We start from the raw sequence: 10,220 nt of genomic DNA on the forward strand, positions 1-10,220 counted from the left end.
GGTAATCAGATATGTCGTGGTGGCATTGAGGCTCAAAGGGTCAGGGTCTCCTTCCCACCGCTCTCAAAAGGCTCCTTGGCCGCTATGCAAATTTGACCAACCCCTTTTTCCTCAGGAACCTTCAAGCATAACATTTATCTTATCTTATTTATTTATTTATTTATGGCTGCGTTGGGTCTTCCTGGTCGCGCGCCGGCTTTCTCTAGTTGCAGCGAGCAGGGGCTACTCTTGGTTGCGGTGCGCACGGGCTTCTTGCAGTGGCTTCTCCTGTTGCAGAGCATGGGCTCCTGGTGTGCGGGCTTCAGTAACTGCAGCACGTAGGCTCAGTAGTTGTGGCACACTGGCTTAGTTGCTCCGCGGCACGTGGGATCTTCCCGGACCAGGGCTCGAACCCGTGTCCCCTGCACTGGCAGGTGGATTCTTACCCACTGAGCCACCAGGGAAGTCAGCATAACAGTTTTGAAGGGCAGACAGCCAGAAGCTCTCTGCCTTCAGAGCTAAAGTTCCATGCCTTACACGCCTAAGGAGGAGAATCATCTGCTTATGCCTCTCCGTCATAAAAATCGATGGCTGTTTATCTTACAACGATATGATGAAATGGGCCATTAAAGTGTCTTTTTTTTTTCCCCCTGAACAAAGACCGGGAGCTTTAATAGTATATCTTCCTAGAAACAAGTACATATGTTACAACCTTTCAATAGCCTGATCTCATTCCTTCTCCCTATTTCCCTCTTACACACACTCACACCTTGCACCATTAAAATTCTTCACTGGAGGGACCTTCCTGGTGGTCCAATGATTAAGACTCTGCACTTCCAGCGTAGGGGGCGTGGGTTCGATCCCTGGTTGGAGAACTGAGATCCCAAGTGGCGTGGCCATAATTCTTCACTGGATTCCTTTCAAACTGATTACAGGGATGTTAGTAAATTTAACAGAAACTTCATCTGATACAAACTAGGGCTACCCACTACCAAAGGCAAGCCTAGATGGTTCTGGGGCCTGCAAGACCCCTCTGAACTCCCCAGATACTGCCCTGATTTTACCAGAGTGGAGGTCAATTGTGACTGCCCTGGACACAGCCCTTCTGTCGCTACCATGCACCTCATTCAACCTTAATGCGAACCTGAACCGGAAGTGACCACCTGGATTCAAGCTTTAGGAAGAACGTGAGGCATTAAGGGTTTTCCTTTATTTCAGAAGGATAAAGATCTCACATGTTAATGTATCTTCGAATTCAACGACCACAAATGATGTAAGAGGTCATGTTTCAGTGAAATATGACTTTTTCACGCTTTTGATTTTTCTGGAAAAAATCCAAAATCTATGACAGTTGATTTTTAAAAAAATGTTTCCAGGAGCAATTTTGCCTTCTCTTTTTCACTTAAAAAGCCAACTTGGGGCTTCCCTGGTGGCGCAGTGGTTAAGAATCCACCTGCCAATGCAGGGGACACAGGTTCGAGCCCTGGTCCGGGAAAATCCCACATGCTGAGGAGCAACTATGCCCGTGAGCCACAACTACTGAGCCTGTGCTCTAGAGCCCGTGAGCCACAACTACTGAAGCCCACATACCTCGAGCCCATGCGCCACAACGAGAGAAGCCACCGCAATGAGAAGCCCGCGCACCGCAACGAAGAGTAGCCCCCGCTCGCCACAACTAGAGAAAGTCCGTGTGCAGCAACAAAGACCCAATGCAGCCAAAAATAAATAAATAAAATAAATTCATTTTTTTTAAAAAAAGCCAACTGATTCACTTTGTTGTAAAGCAGAAACTAACGCACCATTGTAAAACAGTTATACTCCAATAAAAATGTTAAAAAAAAAAATAAGCCAAGTTGGAATTGACTTTATGCACTATTTTTAAAGTTGGGGGGATAAGGAAACTCTTAAATAAGGTATGGAAAAGACAAAGAGCAAAAATCTCTAAGAAAGTTTACAAAATGAGTAGTGAGGGGGAGACTAACTCCACAAACTATTAAGCATGTTATAAGGTTAAAATAAACAAATCAGTGTGGCACTGATAAAAAAAAATCATTAATTAAATACTTTTAGCTACTATGGCCAATGATAATGTTACGTCAGGGACTCTCCACACCTACCCGTCTGCCGCAACACAGCCGTTGGTAACTTGAGGTTTCTCAGTCCCCTGAGTCAGCACCTGTGCTTTTAGCCAAGAGCAGAAGTTGAACGGCTGGTCCTGAGTCAGGTCTGCAGCTCACTGTCTATAGGCTGCTCATCCTGCCAATCCTCACCGCCGCTGGTAGAGATTAGTCTGCAGTTTTCCGGGGGAAATTCCCTTTTGGGAGCCCCCCCGGCCCCTTTGGCCTCTCTACCAGTCCCTCAGCTCCGTGGTCTCGTGACTGATCTGTTTCTGCCTTACGTGTCCTAGAGACTCTTGCTGCCCTGGCCTTCTGATGAGGTTCTCCCGGAGTTCCAGAGTTGCTACGTATTTTCTTGTAAAATATTGACTGTCATTTCAGTGGGATCTAGGATGAAGGAGAGGCTTTAAGATGTGGATTCAGTCCACTATTTTTTTTTTTTTTAAGAGCTCTCTTATGTGTTGGAGTCAAATCAAACTGTTAACTGGAGAGTGGAAACGAGAGGCTATCAGAGGGGAGAGAAGAATTTCCCTGGAGGATAATCTCAAGCCCAGAGGCAACGTGAACTAAGAGGTGCAGCAGCCTATAGAGGTGGTTGGCAGAAGAAGGGCTGAGACCAGCTGACTCCAGCATTTGCTCAAACATAAAACCATAAGCACACATGTTCACAAATGGAATATTACTACACAACAATAGCTAACATGCGTTGAAATCTTATTATACATCAGGAACCATTTTAAGAGCTTTAAATGTACTGACATTTAATCCTCATAACAACTCTAGAAGGTAGGCACCACTCTTTTCACAATGTTAGAAAGGGGGAACCTAAGGCACAGAGCAGTTAGGTAAATTTTCCAAAGTCACACAGCTGTCCATGGCAGAGCCAGGATTTGACCCCAGATGGTCTGGTATTAGAGCCCAGCCTTAAGGCCCGTGCCCTACTGCACAGCCTAGAAGACCATCTCCACAGCCTGCAGCCTCTCTTCCGCCTTTCTTACAACCACCAGCGCTCCTGAAAGCAGAAATTTTATTCTAATAGTAAAAATGAGAAGTCTTGCTTCGAGGGGAAAAACCCACCCAAAACGTTCAGGTGCTATGTTATCTAAACATTCATCCAAAAGTGTAATCTGGAAATGAGTCACCAAATATAAGAGAAAAACCTACAGCAGAGAAAGCATAAACTCCAACTAAAAGAAGGATTAACTCCCAAGGGAAGAGTTAGTATAGAAAATAAAATAAAATATTAAAATACAGTATTATTAACTATCCTCTTCATTGCCCTAGGGCTCTGTCCGGTTCTTGGTATTGGTTCTATTTTGGGGCTTTCAGTGGCTCTTGTCTCCGTGTTTTTTTCCATGTATATATTTTGGATTTCCTCAATCTAATCCATTCAAGCCCATTGATTTCTTTCTTCTGCGTGTGTCTTACAATTTCAGGTCTGCTGGTCACTTTTCTTGCTTGCCAGTGCTGATATGACTATACTTACATTCTGTAAATTTAAGGGTTTGGGGTGGGTGTTTAGATAGACACTGAGTTCAGTCCCCCAGTTTATTTTCCTTGAGGCCATTTAAACTAACCATTGGCTGGGATAGTCTTAAAGCTACAGCGTTATTATCCTGCTTTGAAAATGACCTTTTTAATATATTTTAAACTGTATTTACATTTGAATTAACCATTAACATATGAATTTCTTGTTGTAAAAAAAATCCAACTAATACTAGCAATACAAAGTCCTCCTTGACCTCCCACTCCAATCCTGGAGATAATCACTATTATCAGCTTTCAGTGTTTGCTTGCAGAACTTTTTCTATATATTTGTAAAGCTATATAAGATCACATAGAAACACACAGTTTTAAAACATAAGTGGCATCATAGTGTTAATTTTGTTTTGCAATTGTTTTAAAAAAAATAATATGTCTTAGAGCTTTACTTATTTACCTATGGTAAGTATACATATCTACATTATTCCTTTTAATTGCTACATAGTTTGGACTATATTTAACCTTAAGTATTAGTTTTACTATTGTAACGGTGTTGCAACAAATATTCTTGGACACGTCTACTTGAACATAACATGTGAATATTTAACTGGTCAAGAATGGACATTGCTGGTTATAAGGGCACGCATATTGGGTAAAATGGGTGAGATTTTTTTTTTTAGTTTAATTGAATAATTTAGGAAAAAATAAAGAAATGTAAACTAGAAAAACTAGAAAATATTAAATGATAGATGAAGTGGGAACGACGAGTATTTGAACTAAGTGGTGCTGAGCTATAAAGACTAAATTTATGCTGAGCATCTGAGCATTTCATTACTTTCTCTATATTTAGTAAAAAATGATGTGGGATGTTAAAAAAAAAAAAAACCCATCCCCACAAAGATTTTTAGATCTACAGGAGAAGTTTATCTTTGAAGGAGGAATAATTACAGTCTCATAGATGTAAAAGTCTTTCAGGAGGATACATAAATATGATACCATTTTAATTTAGTATAAAAATATATAAAATACTATGTATGTTTGGGGGGAAACCATATATAATAGTGCATTCAAAAATAAGAGCAACGGTCATCTCTGAGGGGGGAAAGAAGGGAATGGAATAAGGAAGGAGTTATAGGAGCTATGATCTATGTTTAATTTCTCAAGGTGGTGGGTAGGTTTGTGGGTTCTCTCTATACTTTTTGCCATCAAAATAAAACTAAGCACAAGTCGGTTGATTAGATTTGTTCTACTTCATTCCAGTTTGGAAAGATTGGGGATTCCCATTTGCAAGGGAACAAGAACATGCTTACCAAAATATGGAAATCTACAACTCTGGTGCTAAGGAACAAGCATCAACCTAGAAAATACCCAATGAGGGCGGAAGACTCAGGAGGAGAGAAAAAGTTTGACAAACACTGGAAACTTGTTACAGTATAGGCACCTTCGTAAGTCACATAAGAAGTCAGAAGATGATCCCTATTCAGGGAGCTATGATATTTCCCAGAAAACACAGCATTGCTCTATGTTGTATTTGCCACGTGTAATTAATAACCCGCTGATGTCGAAGTCCATGATGTCCAAGTTGTTACACTCTGAGAACAAAGGTGTCCTTACCACGAGACTGAATATTTTAGCTTTGCTTGGTAGCACTTTGGGTCCACAGACTCTTGAGTCAGCAATTGCTGTTTCTTCAACGTTATAGCCTTCAACCTACTAAACAAACACCTACCACCCGCTGACCACATTTCTTTTTTTTTCAAACTTTTGGAAAGACCCATCCTGGTAGAAGAGGGTCTTTTGCGTAACAGGCAAGAGCTCCACTCTCTGCTCAGTGGAGCTTATTCTACTAATCAGTTCTTAAAAGAGGAACTGACTGGAACGGTAGTAGCACAAATGCCCCAGAGCTCAAAGGCCTCCCCAGCCGAGAAAAGGCTGACATCACTTAGGGATTGCCCTCTGGCATCCATTTCACAGCCATGGGATATTTTAGAGAGTTTTACAGGAGGCACAGGAGAACTGCCTCCCTCAACATTTGACCTCAGAGACTCATATTGTGACATATTATATATATATTTCTAATATGTGTACTAGAAGTAAAAAAAAAAAAAAAAATCTCAAAAAGGAAATTTGGGAACTTGCTGGTCTTACCAAAACAGAAAAACTGGTAGGTTCTGGTAGGGAATTGAGTAATAAAGAAATTGCATCTTGCAAGTTTCAGAGAAGAGATGGCATGTTTACGTGGGTGATCTTTAAGTACCAGCAAATCACTAACTCAGAAGACTGGACACCCAAATGCCCAATCTTAAGAATATATTAGGAGTATAATTTTAAGATTAAAATGTAAGTCCACAGATAGGTAGCTAAGGACGCAAGCTTCTAAGGTGAGACAAGAGAAGAAAATGACTGATGTTCGACTCAGCTAGCTATTCTTTCTGACAGGAGATTAAAGCCGCCTGCGAGATTTCTTTGACTCTGCCTCGCTTAATTCATTTCGACGCTGCCAGCAGAGCAAGCTACAACAAAGCAGATCCATCTTAACGAGCTCAGTCCCGGCTGCTCTAATAAAGAAAAATAATTGAATTGCTGATTTTGATTTTTTTTTTTTAATGCACTCAGCATTTGAGTATGTGTCTTCACACACCAAACAAACATAGAAATATTTATTACATCATCTGCTTCCCCATAGCGAACGGGGGAAAAGACCCCCACAGAATCAGTGCTAGGTACCTTTTAGGGCAGGGTAACACTGGCGGATCTCCCCTGTGTTTAGTTTATTAGAATTGCCCTTTTACAATACCGTCTTCGTGTCTTATTTGGAGCCAGCCCCGGGTCAGAGCACGCAGATCTAAGCGAGTAAGTGAATACGCTGATGTTATCACATATGCAGTCCAAGGATTTCTCAAGAGGCAACTGCCGCAGCCAAGAGCGAGTCCTCATCAAAGCGGGCGGCGTGCAGAGCTGAGGCAGCCAACTGGCAGCCACAGACATGTTTTATTCAACCCAAACACGGTTGTTTGTTGTTGTTGTTGTTTTGTCTTTTAAATGAACCAACATTTTAAAATCAAGAGATTCCGCATAAAAAAATCAGGCTTGCAATTCCCTTGAAAATGTCTAAGAACTAGCGACAGGGAGCCGCATCCCGGGTCTGCGGGAGCTGAGCGGCTGCTGCCTCCTCCATCTGTCTCCATGCGTGGATTCGCCAAGGCAGCCTCCTTGCAATTCCCTGCCCGATCCCTGTAACACTTGAGTAGGGGACCGCGAATGCAGAGAGCGGAGCAGAAAATTTAGGATTAGCAGGCATACGCTCATTCCACAGTTGGCACCAAGACGATCTTTGTTGAGATAAACCGATTAGCTAGATCACACCCAAATCTACTGATAGGACAGGCTGTGTATCCTCCATTAAATGGAAGCTCTACACAGCTATGTCCGTCCGATGCTTAGTAAACTCGTTTAGGTAATGAATTCTCCTTGACTAGAGTGGATGGTCCCTCTATCTTGACCAGGGTGGAGGGGAGGGAGGAGGTTATCATTAAAGGGGGTACCTATGACTTGGAACTTTAAATCGTGTCTAATTTGAACCTCATAGTAAGGTCAGGAGGTAGATATTTTACAGATTAGGAAAGAAAAGTTGAGGGAACTAAAGCAACTTAATGTTAAGCGACTGCTAAGTGGTAGTAATTCAAAGCCAAGTCTTTGTGACCAAAAAAAAAAAAAGCTCTATTTTATCAAGGTCATCACATTTTCTTAAAGACATATCCCCCCCTCTCTACAAAATGAGAACAAGATTATTACTCATTTGGCTCTCAGAGGTATGCACTAAACTAATGATATTTTTATAATCTTCGTGATTCTATGGGAGAATATTGGCTCATCGTACAAATATTTCAAGCTTTAAAATGCAGAGCTTAAAGCAGAACTTTTTTTTTTTTTTTTTTTTTTTTTTAAACCAACCTCCCAGTGAGCAGTCATCCTGCCTGGTATTAGCTTGGTGACAGCTGTAACACAGACCCAAATTAACAGTGGTTCAAACACATTCGAAATGTATTTCTCTTCACATAATAGTCTACGAATAAGTCTACAGCTGGTGTTGTGGTCCAAGTGGTCAGGTCCCAGGCTCTTTTTATCTTGTCTCACTGCCCTCGAGTGATGCTTTCATCCCCACAGTGTCAGATGGCTTGCAGCCACTTCTACAATCCAGGCAGAGGAGGGGCACGGAGGAAGGAAAACGTACCCTTCCCTTGAAGGCAAGGCTATGATCCTAAAATAGCACTCCTGATTTTCACTCATATCTCATTAAACAGCACTTAACCAAATAGGCACCCCTAGGTGTACGGGAGTCTAGGGGGCCATGTGGCCAGCTAGATGGTTTTCAGGGAAGGAGGAGGAAACCTATACTGTGAGACGAATATGCATCTCAGGCACCTCCGTTGAAATGTACATAAGGTACCACCACACTGCATTTTCTCCCTTCTGAGGTGGACATACCTCGGCTTCTTACGCCCTGACTTTGCCTGTCCTTCCATTTTTGTTTCACTGTCAATGTCCTGAACCTATTGAAAAGTCCTCCCTAGGTTAGAGCTTATGTCCGCACTTACCCACGTCAAATTTCTCACCATTCTCTTTTTTAGTGTTTCCCTCTCCCAACTCTGTATATTTTCCTATATTGCTCTCACTTGGGCATTACTATTCCCCTTTGGTCAACAAGTGTCCATCTTTCTCCAGATGAATCCAAAATACAAATTTCTAATACACTTGTGTGGAGGTAGGCTAATAACCTCAGGCGCGTTTTTTTTTATATTCAATGGTGTATACTTCTGACTGAAAAAAGGCAAGACAGTATAGGTTTACATTTCTTGGTTAGCATCAGATATATGGATCCATTTAAGCACTCAGCGAGAGCAGTGATCTTCACATTTTAATAGAATCATTGGGCATCCATTAGGCAGGCATCACCAACAATTAATACTCATTTTGCAGATTCATCTGTAGAATCAATGCAGTCCTGATCAAAATCTCAGCTGCCTTTTTGTAGACAGGGACAAGCTGATTCTAAAATTCCTGTGGAAATGCAAAGGACCCGTAATAGCCAAGACAAAATGAAAAAGAAGAGCCAAGTCGAAGGACAACTACCTGATGTCAAGTCTCATCATCAAGCTACAGTAATTGAGACCGCATGATGTCAAAATAGACAAATACATCACCGGAACTGAATAGAGAATCCAGAAATAGACCCACACGTACACGGACAACTGATTTTTGACAAAGGTGTAAAGGCAATTGAGTGGAGAAAGGATAGTCTTTTAATAAGTGGTGCTAAAACCTATTCAGGAAAGTGAACTTTGATCAATCCCTCACATCATATAAAAATTTAACTCAAACAGGATTATAGACCTAAATGATCAAAAGCACCATTCAGAAAAGAACAAATTGCCTAACTGAACTTCATCAAAATTAAAAATTTTCTGCTCTTCGGAAGACACTGTTAAAAAGAGTGAAGAGACAAGGCAGATTGAGAGAAAATGTTTGCAAATTATATATCTGGTAAAGCACTTACATCCAGGGTGTATAAAGAATCCTCAAAACTCAACAATAACCCACTTTAAAAGGGGGGGAGGTTTAAAAAAGATTTGAACAGAAGCATCACTAACCAAGATGGTAAACTAGCAAGTGAAAAATTACTTGATATTAGGGACATGCAGATTAAAAACATGATGTCATATCATTATAAACCAATGAGAATGGTTAGAATTTGAAAGACTGGCCATGCTAAGTCTTCGTGAGGGTGTGAAGCAAGCACATTTTATGTAGGCACGTAAAATGGTACAGCCACTTTGGCAATAGCTGCTCAATTCCTTTAAAAGTTAAGCGTACACCTCCCATATGATCCAGCCTTTCCACTCTTTTTTTTTTTTTTCCCCAAAGAAGTAAAAGCATATATCCATAGGAAGTCTTATACGTAAGTGTTCATAGCAGCTTTATTCATAATAACCCCAAACTGCAAACAACTCAAATGTCCTTCAACAGATGAGTAAACAAATTGTAGTATATCCACACAATGGAAAACCGCTCAGCAATAAAAAAAGAATGAGCTATTGATACAGGCAACAACTTTGATGAATTTCACAATCATTACGCTGAGTTAAGGCAGCCAGACCCAAAGAGCACATATTATGAATCCATTTATATAAAACTCTAGAAAATGCAAACGAATTCATAGCGATAGAAACCAGGTCGGTGGCTGCCTAGGGTGGAGTCGTGGGGAGGGGCTTCAGGCAGAAAAGACGGGGCCGGGCCCAAGGACAGCGTCCTCAAGCACAGGCATTAGCAAAGCTACCTCCTCGTCTGCACTTGATGAGGCCGTGACGCACAGAGGAATGGCATGTAAAACAGAAACTCTGTAGCATGGAAACGAGAAACTCTGGCCATGAAAACCGTGGCGCATGCACTTTGGGGTAGGAGAGAAGACAGGCTTTGGGTGGACCTGCTGCAACTGGTTTCACGCTGACCCTTTGAAATAGACTATTATCAGGATGAGCCCTAATTGGGTGAAACATGAAGCAACCCGCCACAGCCCCCTCGCGCTTGTGTTCCAGAGGGTTTCCCAGTCTGACGCATGCACAGAAGGGGTCTCAACTTGTC

The sequence above is a fragment of the Kogia breviceps genome, chromosome 13 (assembly GCF_026419965.1).
Source record: "Kogia breviceps isolate mKogBre1 chromosome 13, mKogBre1 haplotype 1, whole genome shotgun sequence".
In the NCBI taxonomy this organism is placed as follows: Eukaryota; Metazoa; Chordata; class Mammalia; order Artiodactyla; family Physeteridae; genus Kogia; species Kogia breviceps.